Source organism: Gouania willdenowi, chromosome 4, assembly GCF_900634775.1.
Source record: "Gouania willdenowi chromosome 4, fGouWil2.1, whole genome shotgun sequence".
Lineage (NCBI taxonomy): Eukaryota > Metazoa > Chordata > Actinopteri > Blenniiformes > Gobiesocidae > Gouania > Gouania willdenowi.
This window is the reverse complement of record NC_041047.1, coordinates 39,254,632-39,267,474: the sequence shown is the minus strand read 5'-3', so window position 1 is coordinate 39,267,474 and position 12,843 is coordinate 39,254,632. Positions and strand designations below refer to the sequence as shown.

Below are 12,843 nucleotides of genomic sequence, written 5' to 3'. Positions count from 1 at the left end.
GGCCCGGGGGCTTGCCCTTGGGGGGTCCTGGTCCCGGGGGGTGCTCCTGGGGCCCGGGGTGCTTGGCCTGCTGGCCGGGCCGGTCCTGGCGGGGGTCTTTCGGGGCGGGTGGCGCGTGCCGCGCCCTTGCGTACCTACTGGTACGGCCCCTGCTTGGGCAGTGCCCCGTGAGGTAGGGTGTCGGGGGCCGGAATAGGGGGCCACATCCCGGCGGGGCGGTCTGGCTTGGCCCTTGGAGGGGGCCCTGGCTTTAAAAAAAAAAAAAAACTGAAGCTCGTGGCGCGGGCGGCATCAGTGAAGGGTGATCTGGGGCGCCGTGGGGGGCTAGGTTGGGGTGCCTGGGGGCCGGCGGGGAGACTCCCAGCGGCCCCCTGGTGCCTTATGCGGCTTGGGGTGTGGTCGTCCTCCCTGGGCGGGCTGCTCCTGGTGCTGCATCCGTTCCGGGTCCTTCTGGCCTGGGGTCGGGCCCCTGCTGGCTCTGGGCTCGCCGGCGGGTGCCCACTGGCTGCCTGTTCGGCGCGGTTCTGGTCGTCTGCTGGGCGTGGGCTTCGGCTCCTCCGCTGGGGCCTCGGGCAGGGAGTTCTCTGGGCCCTCCCCTCGGGGGGTTGGGCGCGGGGGTGGGGTGGGGGGGTGGGGGGGTCGATGGGGTGGGGGGTCTGGGGGTTGGGGGTGGGATCGGTGGCGTGGTGCGCTGGGTCCTTGGCTCCTTGGGGCTTTCTCGGGTGTGTATGGGGGGGCGATGGCTGCCTCTCGGCTTGGGATCTTGGGGGCGTTCGGGGGACTGCTTGGCCGTGGGGTGGTCGCCGGGGGCCCTTAGGCTGCCTGCTCTTGCTGCTGGCCTGACTGCTTCTTCGGGCCCGGGGGCGGCTCTTGGGTTATGCAGTGGCGGTACTTGGAAATACATTTGTCATGGATGCACTGGCCTTGGGCTGTGGGATAACACTCATACTGGGCTCAACCTTAGACACGTTGTTCCCAAATACCTGTTTTATGGAATTTCCACTCACCTCTTCCTCTGTTCACAGCCACCACCATTATTCCTAAACCACACACTGGTCACCAAACTGGCTTGACAACACAACAATAAACACAATATACACAACCACAATTTCACATCGCATCACTTAAAACTATTCCCCACCCATTCCATATCCTATCTTGTATCCCTCTTCCCTGTTAACTTCCCCACCCCCCTCCAACCCCTCACCTTGGTGTAACACTGCCCTCTCTTTTTTACATCCTCCCTTTAATAAAGTATTTCTTACCCTTCCCTAGGGAGGGCTGGTGACGGTCACAATTATGCAATGAAATAAATAAATTTATTTAATTGCAATAATAAAATATGCATTGCTGTCAAAAGATTGCACTTCTTGTAGTGTTAACCTTCGACAGCATGTGCAGACAAGGTAAAAAAAAAAAAAAAAAAAAAAAAAAAAAAAAAAAAGAAACAAAGTATTTGTACTTTGTTACTTGTCACCAGTGACGTGCCGTCAGGGTAGGCAAGGTAGGCAGTGCCTACCCAAGGGTGAACTGATATTTTGATTATTTGTTTGAATTATAATATAATTATAAATTATTTATTTTTCCATTTCCAATAGCCTACAGTACCTATAAGTTTAAAAGTGTCCACATTGTGTGCGTTTCATAGCCCAAATTACTAAACAGCGCTATTTCCTGGAACAGCTGCAGTCTTCTTTTTTTTTTTTCACTTTGCTGTAAGGCAGAAGGAGGCCACACCCCTGTTGCCATTGCATGTTTTTACGTGTTTGCGCATGCGCAGTCAGGTCCCCAAGATGACAACCAATTACGTCCAAAGGCAGCGTAGAGAGCTGCCTTTGGACCTAACCGCGCTATGCTAAATGCTATACCTAAGTTCACAGTACATTAGTGAATAGATGCCATGTGACCGCTGCTGCTACGTTCTCTAGCTAGTGGGCGGGATAACACTACAGTCAGGATGACAGCGCTAGAGATGATAGAGAAACTTTGTTTTGAGGAAAAACGACAGCTTTTAAAAGATGGAGACCAACATCTGAGTTACCAGACCTTCAGCAAAGGTATGGTCAGAACATTGTTGGTATTTTCTACAGTGAATGGTAAAAAAGGAAGGATTGACTTTGTGGATGCTCCACACTGAGACTGTTCTGACACTCTCTTCCAGCAGCTCAGTCAGTTAAAGGCTTGTACAATATTATTTAATGTATGAGTGTGGTCAGGTTACTTTATTTTACTTAAGCATTAATATTAATTTATACAATCGCAATGTTTTAATTTCAGTGGTTAGTACACATTCAGAGCCAGAAATGCAATGGGGGAATAATAATTTGCACAATAATTTCTTTTGGTGTTTCAGTTTCTGTCAAAAATTGTAATTTGGGTGCATCCCTAATAGAAACTGCAGCATCATGTTTCATTTATTTCTGAAAAAGGAAACAATATCACAGTACAATGTGAATGATCTCTGCCTGCTGTTAAAATATTGTCGTCATCCAGGGATTTTTGCTTTTGCTCTGTATTATCTGTACTGTGCTGTAAGTAAGCGGGTCAGAAAATGGATGGATGGATGAATGGATTGTGTTGTAAGTTATAACCATCCAGTCTTTTAAAAGCTCTTCTATGCTTGGTATATCAGTGATGACAATGTTGATCATTACCTCATTTAATGTTTAATTAAAATATATCTATGATCTTATTTAAGTAACAGTGACTTGATAAGCTATTATATATATATATATATATATATATATATATATATATATATATATATATATATATATATATATATATAATGTTTGTTTATTTTTAAGGAAAAAGAGCAAAGAAGAGGCCCAGCCAAGGCCCTCCAAGAGAGGTGGAGCAGCTTATCCTACAGACCTTCAGGAGACCACCTCCTCACCACCAGCTCTGACTGAGGATGAGATGTTTTTCAGAGACCTGCTTCCTACCCTGCAAAAAGTGCCACCAGAATTTAGGGAACATTAAATTTCAAAGTTATAAACTTCTTGATTATCATCCGGTAACACTAAATTTGGAAGATTTTAATTAGGTTTTGGATTGGGCTGGATGGGCTGGATGGGCTGGGGTGGGCGGCACTCTTTGCATGGCAGGAACCACATTGTGAATAGTTGTTGATACTAGTTTGTTTATTATGTAAGTATTATAATATTGAAGTTAATAGTTTGTTTAAAATTGAGGTATTATGTTAATGTACATGATGTTCTTTCAGAATTGTTGATTAAAAACACATTTTGAAGTGTACTTTTGCTTTCTTTTTAATTTATATCAATGCATATTAACAGCAATGTGTACACCACATCAAGGTTCTATATTTTGTTCATACAATATATAGTTTCCTCATATTGATTCTCTGTGAGACCTTTAATGCCTTAAATTAATTTCAGAGGTGAGGTTTCTTGGATTATTTCTTTCTGGTTAAAAATGAAGCTGACAGACGTTTCTCTCCCCATTCTTCCATATTTATTATACACATGTTAATACAATAGGAAGTTTGCTCTATAGAAGTATGTGGTTGGCTCTTAAAATAGTCGTTTTGGGTGTGCTGGTGCAATATGTCTAGCCATGGAATAACTCATGCAGAGAAGTACGATGTGAAGACCTCTCGTCCATAGCTGTTAGCTGTGGTCCTGAAGGAGTCACCTGTGGCCAGATACCTGCACAGTGAACAACATAGAAAAGCTCAGATCATTGATAATCAGATATGTATATTGTGGGTGTGTGTACGTGTGCATAAAAGGTGGAGAGATTAGAGAGAACAGGCCTTATCTCCCAGAATGTGTTGCCAGATGACAATAATTAACAGTAGTAAATAAATAATGATTTATTAATAAGAGTTAAAAACAATAAATATTAATGAAACAAGCCTCATCTTCCAGAATAGGTCTCCAGAGGAGAAAAAATAACAATAGTAAATAATTTATTATAATGACTTTTATTTTAGTTGTAATATATTTATGATAAAGACAATAATAAAGCAGGCCTTATCTCCCAGAATAGGTATCTCCAGAAAACAATAATTTTAATAATTCTGCTTTTAAATTCCCTTGGGATTAATATAGTATCTATCTATCTTATTGTGTATTTGAGAGATGTGTCTGATGAATCATGGCATCTTCATGCAGAGATGGAGCTCCGGTAGTTGGTATCCTGCCGGGACATCCGTGGGCCAATCCGACCCAGCAGATCGTCGAATCGGGCGCTGGTCATCCACAGGTACCACTGGAAGCAGTCATCATCCAGGTGTAGCTTCTGAAGCAGTCAGTGAAGCTCACCGAGTTGGATGTGGCGCTGGTTAACCTGGTGAAGCCAGGAAAGCGGACGTTTTTTCCCCTTCCGAGGTTAGGAGCAGTGAATTGACGGAGGTCCTCCATAGTTGATGGTGGAAACAAACAGAGCCTGGTTGTCGCCTTTTGGGAGTCTGGTGGGCGGAGCTTCGCTTCAGACGCGGATATGAAGCAAATAGGGAAACGCAGAAAACGCGTTTGGTGTAAACGCAGCATAAGAGTGCAGTCCTGTAGCTGGTGCCTCCGGCTCTGCAGACACATAATATTGCCTGGTGAGCAGTTCGGGGTTAAGGGATTTGCTCAACAACCCACAGTGATGGCCCGGGTGAGATTCAAGCCGGCAACCCTCCGATTACAAGCCCAGCGTCCTTAATTCGTAACTTTTTCTGCGGACCAAGTCCTTCACAGTATGCCTTTGCAATTATAACGCATTTTGAGGAGCTTTTCTATCCATCGCAGAGTTTGGCTCCGATTTCCCCCAACATGGCCGCGCATCCGGGTTGCTACAGAACGTTACGTCGGTGAAAACCCTCTATAGAGTTGCGTGACATAACGTAGTTGGTGCAGTGACTCAGGTTCACAGTACATTAGTGAATAGATGCCATGTGACCGCTGCTGCTACGTTCTCTAGCTAGTGGGCGACATAACACTACAGTCAGGATGACAGCGCTAGAGACAATAGAGAAACTTTTTTTTTGAGGAAAAACTACAGCTTTTAAAAGATGGAGACCAACACATGAGTTACCAGACCTTCAGCAAAAGAAAGGTCAGAAAATGTTTCGTATTTTATACAGTGAATTGTACAAAAGGAAGGATTGACTTTGTGGATGATCCTCACTGAGGCTGTTCTGAGTTGTTTTTGTCATTTTCTCCGTGTTTCTGTGTTTCCAACACAAACCACGGAAGTGCTGTCGTGTCATGACATACAGTATATCTTGTTGGGAGAGTATGGAGACTATACAAAACAATTGTTTATGTTTCTTTAATGGTGTTTATGATGATGATTTTGTTAGATGGCTAAATACTTGTTCATGTGGATCTTGTTGGGTGATGTTCAGCTCCCACTTGAGGTCCTGAGTGATGATGGTCCCCAGGAAGCAGAAGTACTCCACAGAGCTCACTGTAGAGTCTCCCAGGGTGAGGGGGGTGAGGGGGGCTGGGTTCTTCCTGAAGTCTGCTATTATCTCCACTGTCTTTAAAGCGTTGAGCTCCAGGTTGTTCTGGCTGCACCAGGACACCAGCCGGTCTGTCTCCCACCTGTAGTCAGACTCGTCTCCACAGAGATGAGACCGATGATGTTCGTGTCGTCTGCAAACTTCAGGAGTTTGACCGACTGGTGAGAGGAGGTGCAGCTGTTGGTGTACAGGGAGAAGAGCAGAGGAGAAAGAACACAGCCCTGAGGAGATCCAGTGCTCATGGTCCGGGGAGCAGAGATGGTTTTTCCCAGTTTCACGTGCTGCTTCCTGTCAGACAGGAAGTCTGTGATCCACTTGCAGGTGGAGTCTGGCACGTTCAGCTGGGAAAGCTTGTCCTGAAGGAGAGCTGGGATTATAGTGTTGAAAGCAGAGCTGAAGTCCACAAACAGGATCCTGGCGTAGGAGCCTGGGGAGTCCAGGTGCTGGAGGATGAAGTGGAGAGCCAGGTTTACAGCATCGTCTACAGACCTGTTGGATCTATATGTGGCGTTATAAGGCGAAGCGCCCGTTAGGTAGAAAAAAATGACAACGCCAACCCCTCAAAATTAGGTTTAAACAGACTTCCGTCAAGGGGTAAACAGAAGACACACAGGTGGTCGTGTACAATGGAGAACAGAGACGCGTTTCTTGGTGGAAAAACTTACAATGGTTTATTCTTTAACAATAAAAAAAACAACTGTCCATATAAAAGAGTAAGCTCACTATATACAGCAGCAACCGGGCCTACCATCAACGTGGGAGGAGGGTCCAAATAAATCAAATCAAATTAAAGTGACACACTCACGACTATGTGGGGGGGGGGAGGAAACGCCCAAACGCCTACACCAGGACTGCACCGCACACGAAAAAAACCACCACCTCGGACCCACCACCACGATGACTGCTGCGGCTGCCGAGAGGAGAAGCACAGTAAGGATACAATATAACCAAATTTAAACACCAATATGAGCGGACATTCCATAAACAAAAAGAAAACACAAATAGGTTTACAAATCAGGTCTACAGTTGGGGGTATTCTGTCATGAAAACAAAACATTCAACTATTTTTTAACCAAATACATCTGACAAAAACAATATGCAAAACCGAACAATAAGAACACACAAGTGATGAATCTTCCCTTAGGCAAGACACACACACACACACCCACACTGACACGCAAACGTCACACACACGCAAGCATGCACACACTACACACTACACACTGACACAGACACGCAACGTCATGCACACAGAAGCTAGACCGGGCGATACCCGTCACTAACAGCCGCAGCCGGGGCAGCCGAGTGCGAGCCGGGCACCGGCTTCGATTAAAGCAGCCGAAGCTACCGATGCCTCGGGGTGTAAGCGTTCCCGTGGACACGCAGTAGGCGAAGCAGCAGTGTTCCTTGTTCTACTTAGCTTTCTCCAACAGGTCCCGTGTCCCGATCGCCGGCAGCCCTCCCCCGGTAGCAGAGCCTCCGTCCTGCGCGGCTGGTGTGTTCCGGTTCTGTTTAACACAGACACGTTATCACCACAGCTAATGGTAGCCTACACATTAGCCACAATCAATGCCTACCCGCTGCAGGGCGAGGTCAGGTTTGGGGGGGCTGATGATCGCCACCGTCTGTCGGTATTAAATGACCCTATAATGCGTAATAACCACGAGTCCATCATTAAGATCAGGCAATCAAACATTTGAAAATGAGCGAGTCGCACACCTACCGATCTGAGAATCAATGAGAGCACGCAGTTCCGGTAGCGTGCAACAGGAGTGCACGAGTCAGGTATTGGGAGGAGCAAAAGCCAGGGAGGAACGAGTGGTTGGAGGAAGAAACTCAATCCCTTTTATTCTCCCACCCTGTTAATAGGCCAGACTAACTTGCTAGCAGCAATACTGCTACATCCACCCCCCTTTTCTCTGATCGTCGCCCCGACGAGGCACCAATAGAAGATGAATGAGCCTAATTCCATGGTCGAAAGAAAACAGACATAGCAATTGATTGTGAGGAAACGGGTCTTGCGGGGGCCCGCTCCCTAACCGTCCGAGGAAGGTGATGGAGGTTTGAGTGCTGGCCAGCTGTGGAGCGTGTTGTTTGCCGCCTAGTCAAGCCCCTACTCCCCAGAGGGGAGCATGCTCTGGCGGCGGGATGAGGTGCCAGTGTCGTGGCTGGGAGAGCCGGGGTTAAGTCCTGGGTGACTGCCGAAGCACGCCTGGCTGGTGTGGGGGAAGTATCCCTCACCCATGCCATTACATCGTCCCCGGATGAATCATCCTGTCTTATTGGCTGGTCAGGAGAAGCTTGAGGAGGAGGGGATGTATCCACAGCGGGGATGTCTCCCGCAACAACCTTCAGGAGCGTCCGGTGTACACGTTTGACCTCAGTAGGTTCATTGACTGGGGCCACTGCATACACCGGGCCTTCCCCGGGCGGGGCTTTTACCACCCGATGCTGCACCGAACCCCACTTATCTTGGATTTTGCAACGGCCCTTTCTACCATAGTTTCGTAACAACACCAGTTGGCCCTCCACCAGGGGTTCCAGTCGAACACCCTGGTCGTGGTTCTTCTTACGGCGCTCGGCTGCGACCTTTAGCCGGTCTCGAACGCTATCAAAAGCTAGAAGCAACCGAGTTTGGTGCTCCTGCACCCAATCACGCACAGTCCCTCCCACAGGGTCTTGGACCCTCCCCAACAGAAAATCGACTGGAAGCCTTGCCTCCCGGCCGAACATGAGGAAGAAAGGAGATTCCCCAGTCGATTGGTGGGGAGTAGTGTTGTAGGCATACAACACTTGTGGTAGACAGGAGTGCCAATCCCGCTTACGGGATGTTGGCAAAGTACGTAACAGATCGTGAAGTGTGCGATTAAACCGCTCGCACTGGCCATTCCCAGCGGGGTGATAAGGGGTTGTCCGGGACTTTTCAATCCCATATAGTTTGCAGAGCTGTTTGATGAGTGTACTCTCAAAGTTCCTACCCTGGTCCGAATGAATCCGGACTGGAGCGCCAAACTTTGAAAACCACTCCACTGACAACACCTGGGCTACTGTAGATGCAGTTTGGTCTCGGGTCGGAAAGGCCAGGGTGTACTTGCTGAACACATCGGTCACCACAAGGACATTCTCCAGTGCGCTACGAGATGGCTCGAGCATGGTGAAATCTATGGCTAAAATTTCATTCGGCTCTGAAGCCAACAAATGGCCCAGGAAACTCCTAGCTGATGGCCCGGCATCCTTTGCGACCTGACATCGTTCACAGGTTTGACACCAGTGCCTCACATCCGACGCCATCCCCGGCCAGTAACACCGCTGCCTCAGCAAGTCCAAGGTCCTATCTACACCCTGATGGCCCTGATTTTGGTGGAGCTCAGTAAGAACCTGTGCTTTCAAGGCAACAGGCAGGAGCACCTGACGAACTGGCTCACCACCATCGGAACGCGAAACCTGTCGATAAGCCACCCCAGTCTCCTCAACCAATTGACCCCATTGTCTGAGAAGTGCCAGCGCGAGCCGGGACAGCTGGCTACGCTCATCGCGGTTTGGGTACCGTTTCTCACGCCAGAATGCCAACACCTTACCGAGCACCGGATCAGCCTGCTGAAGGGCTGAGAGGTCAGTGGGTAGTTGCTGGGGAAATACTTGTACAGCGGCTTGCTGTGCTTCAAACCCTCGGGTTTGCAAAGCTTGCCTCAAGGGTGATGGAAGACCGGTACCGGCAACCATTGCATCCAACTCTATGGCCACCGGTGGGTGCTGACGGGACAAAGCATCCGCATTCGCGTTGTTTTTACCTGGACGGTAGCGGATCTCAAAATCAAAAGCAGCTAGCTGGGCTGCCCAACGCTGCTCTAGAGCGCCAAGTTTGGCCGAAGACAGGTGGCTCAGGGGATTATTGTCCGTGAAGACAACACACCTGTGGCCAAGCAAATACTCTCGAAATTTATCGGTCATAGCCCATTTTAACGCCAGGAATTCCAATTTCATAGAACTGTAATTTACTGGGTTGCGCTCTGTCGGTCTCAATCCTCTGCTAGCAAATGCTATAGGCCGAACCTTCCCCCCTTGCTCTTGCGAAAGAACAGCGCCCAGGCCACCATGACTGGCATCCACCTCTAGGATGAATGGAAGGGAGAAGTCAGCATATGCAAGCACAGGGGCATCTGTGAACTTGGACTTCAATGCCTCGAAGCTCTGTTGATGTTCGGACGTCCACTTGCCCGCAACCAAAGGCTCAGACCGCTTGGACTTCGACCCTCCGAGATCGGCTACCAGCCGGTGAAGGGGGGCAGCCAGTTTGGCAAAACCCTCCACAAAACGACGATAATAGCTGGCGAACCCGAGAAAGGATCGCAGCTCTGGGATGGTGGTGGGGGACGGCCACTTAGCTACCGCCTCAATCTTTGTGGGGTCAGTGGAGACACCACTGGCAGAGATGACGTGCCCTAAATAGCTAACCTCCGGTCTGAAGAAGGAACATTTAGACAGTTTTGCCTTCAGGCCCTCCCTCTGTAGCCGCTGGAGCACTTCCTCCAATCTCCCCAAATGTTGCTGGAAAGTGGAGGAGAAGACAACAATGTCATCCAAATACAAGAGTAGGGCCTGACACTGCTTATCCCCAAAAATCCTCTGCATGAGGCGCTGGAACGTGCTGGGGGCATTACACAGCCCAAAGGGCATACGGTTCCATTCAAACAGACCGAACGGAGTGCAAAACGCTGTCTTCGGCCGATCTGCTTCAGCCATCGGAACCTGATTGTACCCACTGGCTAAATCCATAGTGGAAAACCAGCGAGCTCCAGTCAACGCATCTAGTGACTCCTCTATGCGGGGAAGGGGGAAGGCATCCTTTCTTGTCTTACGGTTAAGTTGACGGTAGTCCACGCAAAGGCGCAAGCTACCATCCTTTTTCTTAACCAGGACGATCGGAGAAGCAAAAGGACTGCTGCTCTCCCTAATGATCTGTGCACTTTACAGGTGATTTATATGCTCTTTGACTACTTCGTATTCCGAGGGAGGAATACGTCTGTAGCGCTGTCGGATGGGGGCATCATCTAAGAGAGGGATCTGATGGGAAATTAAATTAGTACAACCTAAATCACTGTCATGGGAAGAGAACACAGAAGTGTACTGATTGAGAAGACAGCGCGCTTCCTTCTGCTCCTCTCTGGACAGGAGGGAAAGGTCTACTGCCTCAACCTGATCCAATAACGTAGGGGCAACTGCCTGCGATGTCACAGTGGCTACATGGGCAGAGGCCTCTTCAATTACTGAGGGTGAACTCGCCACATGAACTTTCACCAGGGCTCCTACTATAGTACGAGGGTAAAGCACCACCTCCACAGTACCGACGTTCACGATGGGAATATACGCCGTGCTGTACTCCACATCCACCAGTGATGGGGAGGCCAGCAATCCAGCAGGGAGTCCCTGGATTGGGGGCTCATAGAGTACTCTGGCACCCGAAAAATGGGCTGAACAGGTGGCTTGTATCACCTGCATGGTGCCACCAGGGATCCTACAAACCTTCTGTCCGCGCACCTTCACTCTACCAGGGACCTCAGTGAGCGAGTCTATTGGGATCCGGTGGCATTTCTGCAAAGCTTGTGCCACCGATGGGGGTGCTTTAGTGACGATTGGCAGCTCAAACAGAGCGAGACCATACTGGCCAAACAGTGTTTTGTAACACCTTTGCAGGATGTTCATCCCCAGAACACCAGGTAAATGAGGAGAACCATCAGCGGGAGGGTGCTGGACCACCAGTACTCCGCATCCTGGTAGCAGGTTGCCACAGAGCTCAACATCGAGCTCCAGGTAGCCGAGGTAGGGAATGGGCAACCCATTTGCCGCCCGAAGTTGCAGCCACTTACAGGATTGTAGCCTATCCTGGCCCCACGGTTCAAAGTGCTCCTTAAAAAAATGCTGTGTGACAGTGGATACCATTGAGCCGGTATCGACTAAGCATGGAACCAGTACCCCCCCCATAACTACCTCCAACTGCGGACAAGCGGCGACTAGCTTAGCTTGGTCCTTATACCCAGACATCGCTAATGAGCCTCTGGTGGCCCCCTCCGAACTTTGGCTCTGCAGCTCGGCGGGCACTAGTTTTCCGACTGCTGAGAGGAATGAGGCTGCAGGCCCGGCAGAGCGCAAGCCGACCGCGGTTGGGGACGGGGAGGACCACGCCCTCCCTCACATTCTCTGGCAAAATGGCCGGGTTGCTGACAACGTCTACAAATTACTGTAGCCCGGTTAAGTGGCCGATTGTACTGCTGGTTAGTCTGCAGCCTAGCCAGTGTTTCGGTTAGCTGGTTAAGCTGTACCTGCTGGAGCTTTAACATCTCCTTTACTTCGAGCAGCTCACTAGGTGGTGGATTAGCCGCCGGGGGGGCGCGCTGGACTCCATACTGTAGGCCCAGTACTGAAGGGACCGAGTGACTCCGCCCCCGCACCCCTCCTGGTAATCCCTCCTTCTCCCATCGAATTGCCTCGGCTCTCACTTCAAGCAGAGAAATTACAGGCTGCCGACGTACCAACTGTTTTAGCTCTCTGCGGAGGGAGCAATCCAACACGTTCTCAATAAACTGATCACGCAATAAAACGTCCGAGTTAAGCACATTACTTGGAGCCCGTTGCTTCACAGAGGCCATTAAACTCATGAGTGCAAGCGAAAACTCCTGAAGAGTCTCCCCCTCCTGCTGCCGTCGTGAGAAAAAGGCCTCCTGTAAAGCAACGTAGGAGTCCGAACAGCCGTAAAGCTCCCGCAAAATGGCAATAATGGTGTCTGGATCATTGCGCTCTACGTTTGTTCGGTACTTTATCTCCTCCCGTGCTTCTCCTGTCAAGTGATCATAAAGAAAAAACGCTTTATCTGATCTTGACAGATGACGTGCTCGCATACATGCCTCAGCTTCCTCCAGCCATTCCTCCAGCCCTAAGCCTGATCTACCTGAAAAGATGGGGCACTTCCTGTCTCTAGGTACTAAGACCAGTCTCTCAGCGACTGGAAAGCTAGTAGCAGAAGATGCCTGCTGGGGCTCGGTGGGAGTGAGAGGTGCGGCACTAGGACCAGGCGCAGCCTGCTGCAACCTCTCATTGTCTGCCCTCAACTGTGCTACCAAGTCCCTCAAATCCTGAAGTTCCCCCTCCATTATGCTACCGTGACCACTAAATCTAACCACTATAATCAGGAAACGCACTGCTGCTTCGCCTTAGAGTCAATATCCGTAGGACTACCATTAAACAAAAACCATCAACGTATCAAGAAAAAAAAAAAAAAAACACACCCCAAGCCCTCACGTCTCCACGCTCACTATACACACGTCCTGTCGACAACGCCAAATGTGGCGTTATAAGGCGAAGCGCCCGTT

At 49.4% G+C, this 12,843-nt stretch overlaps 1 long non-coding RNA gene across 1 annotated transcript; it reads right to left on the bottom strand.

The window, feature by feature from the left end:
- Positions 1-6,819: 6,819 nt before the first annotated feature.
- Positions 6,820-7,240, bottom strand: LOC114462378 (uncharacterized). Its single transcript, XR_003673942.1, has 3 exons — positions 7,200-7,240; positions 7,054-7,120; positions 6,820-6,984 (listed from the first exon to the last, which is right to left on the bottom strand). It is a non-coding gene; the product is annotated as an uncharacterized LOC114462378 (long non-coding RNA).
- Positions 7,241-12,843: the final 5,603 nt, after the last annotated feature.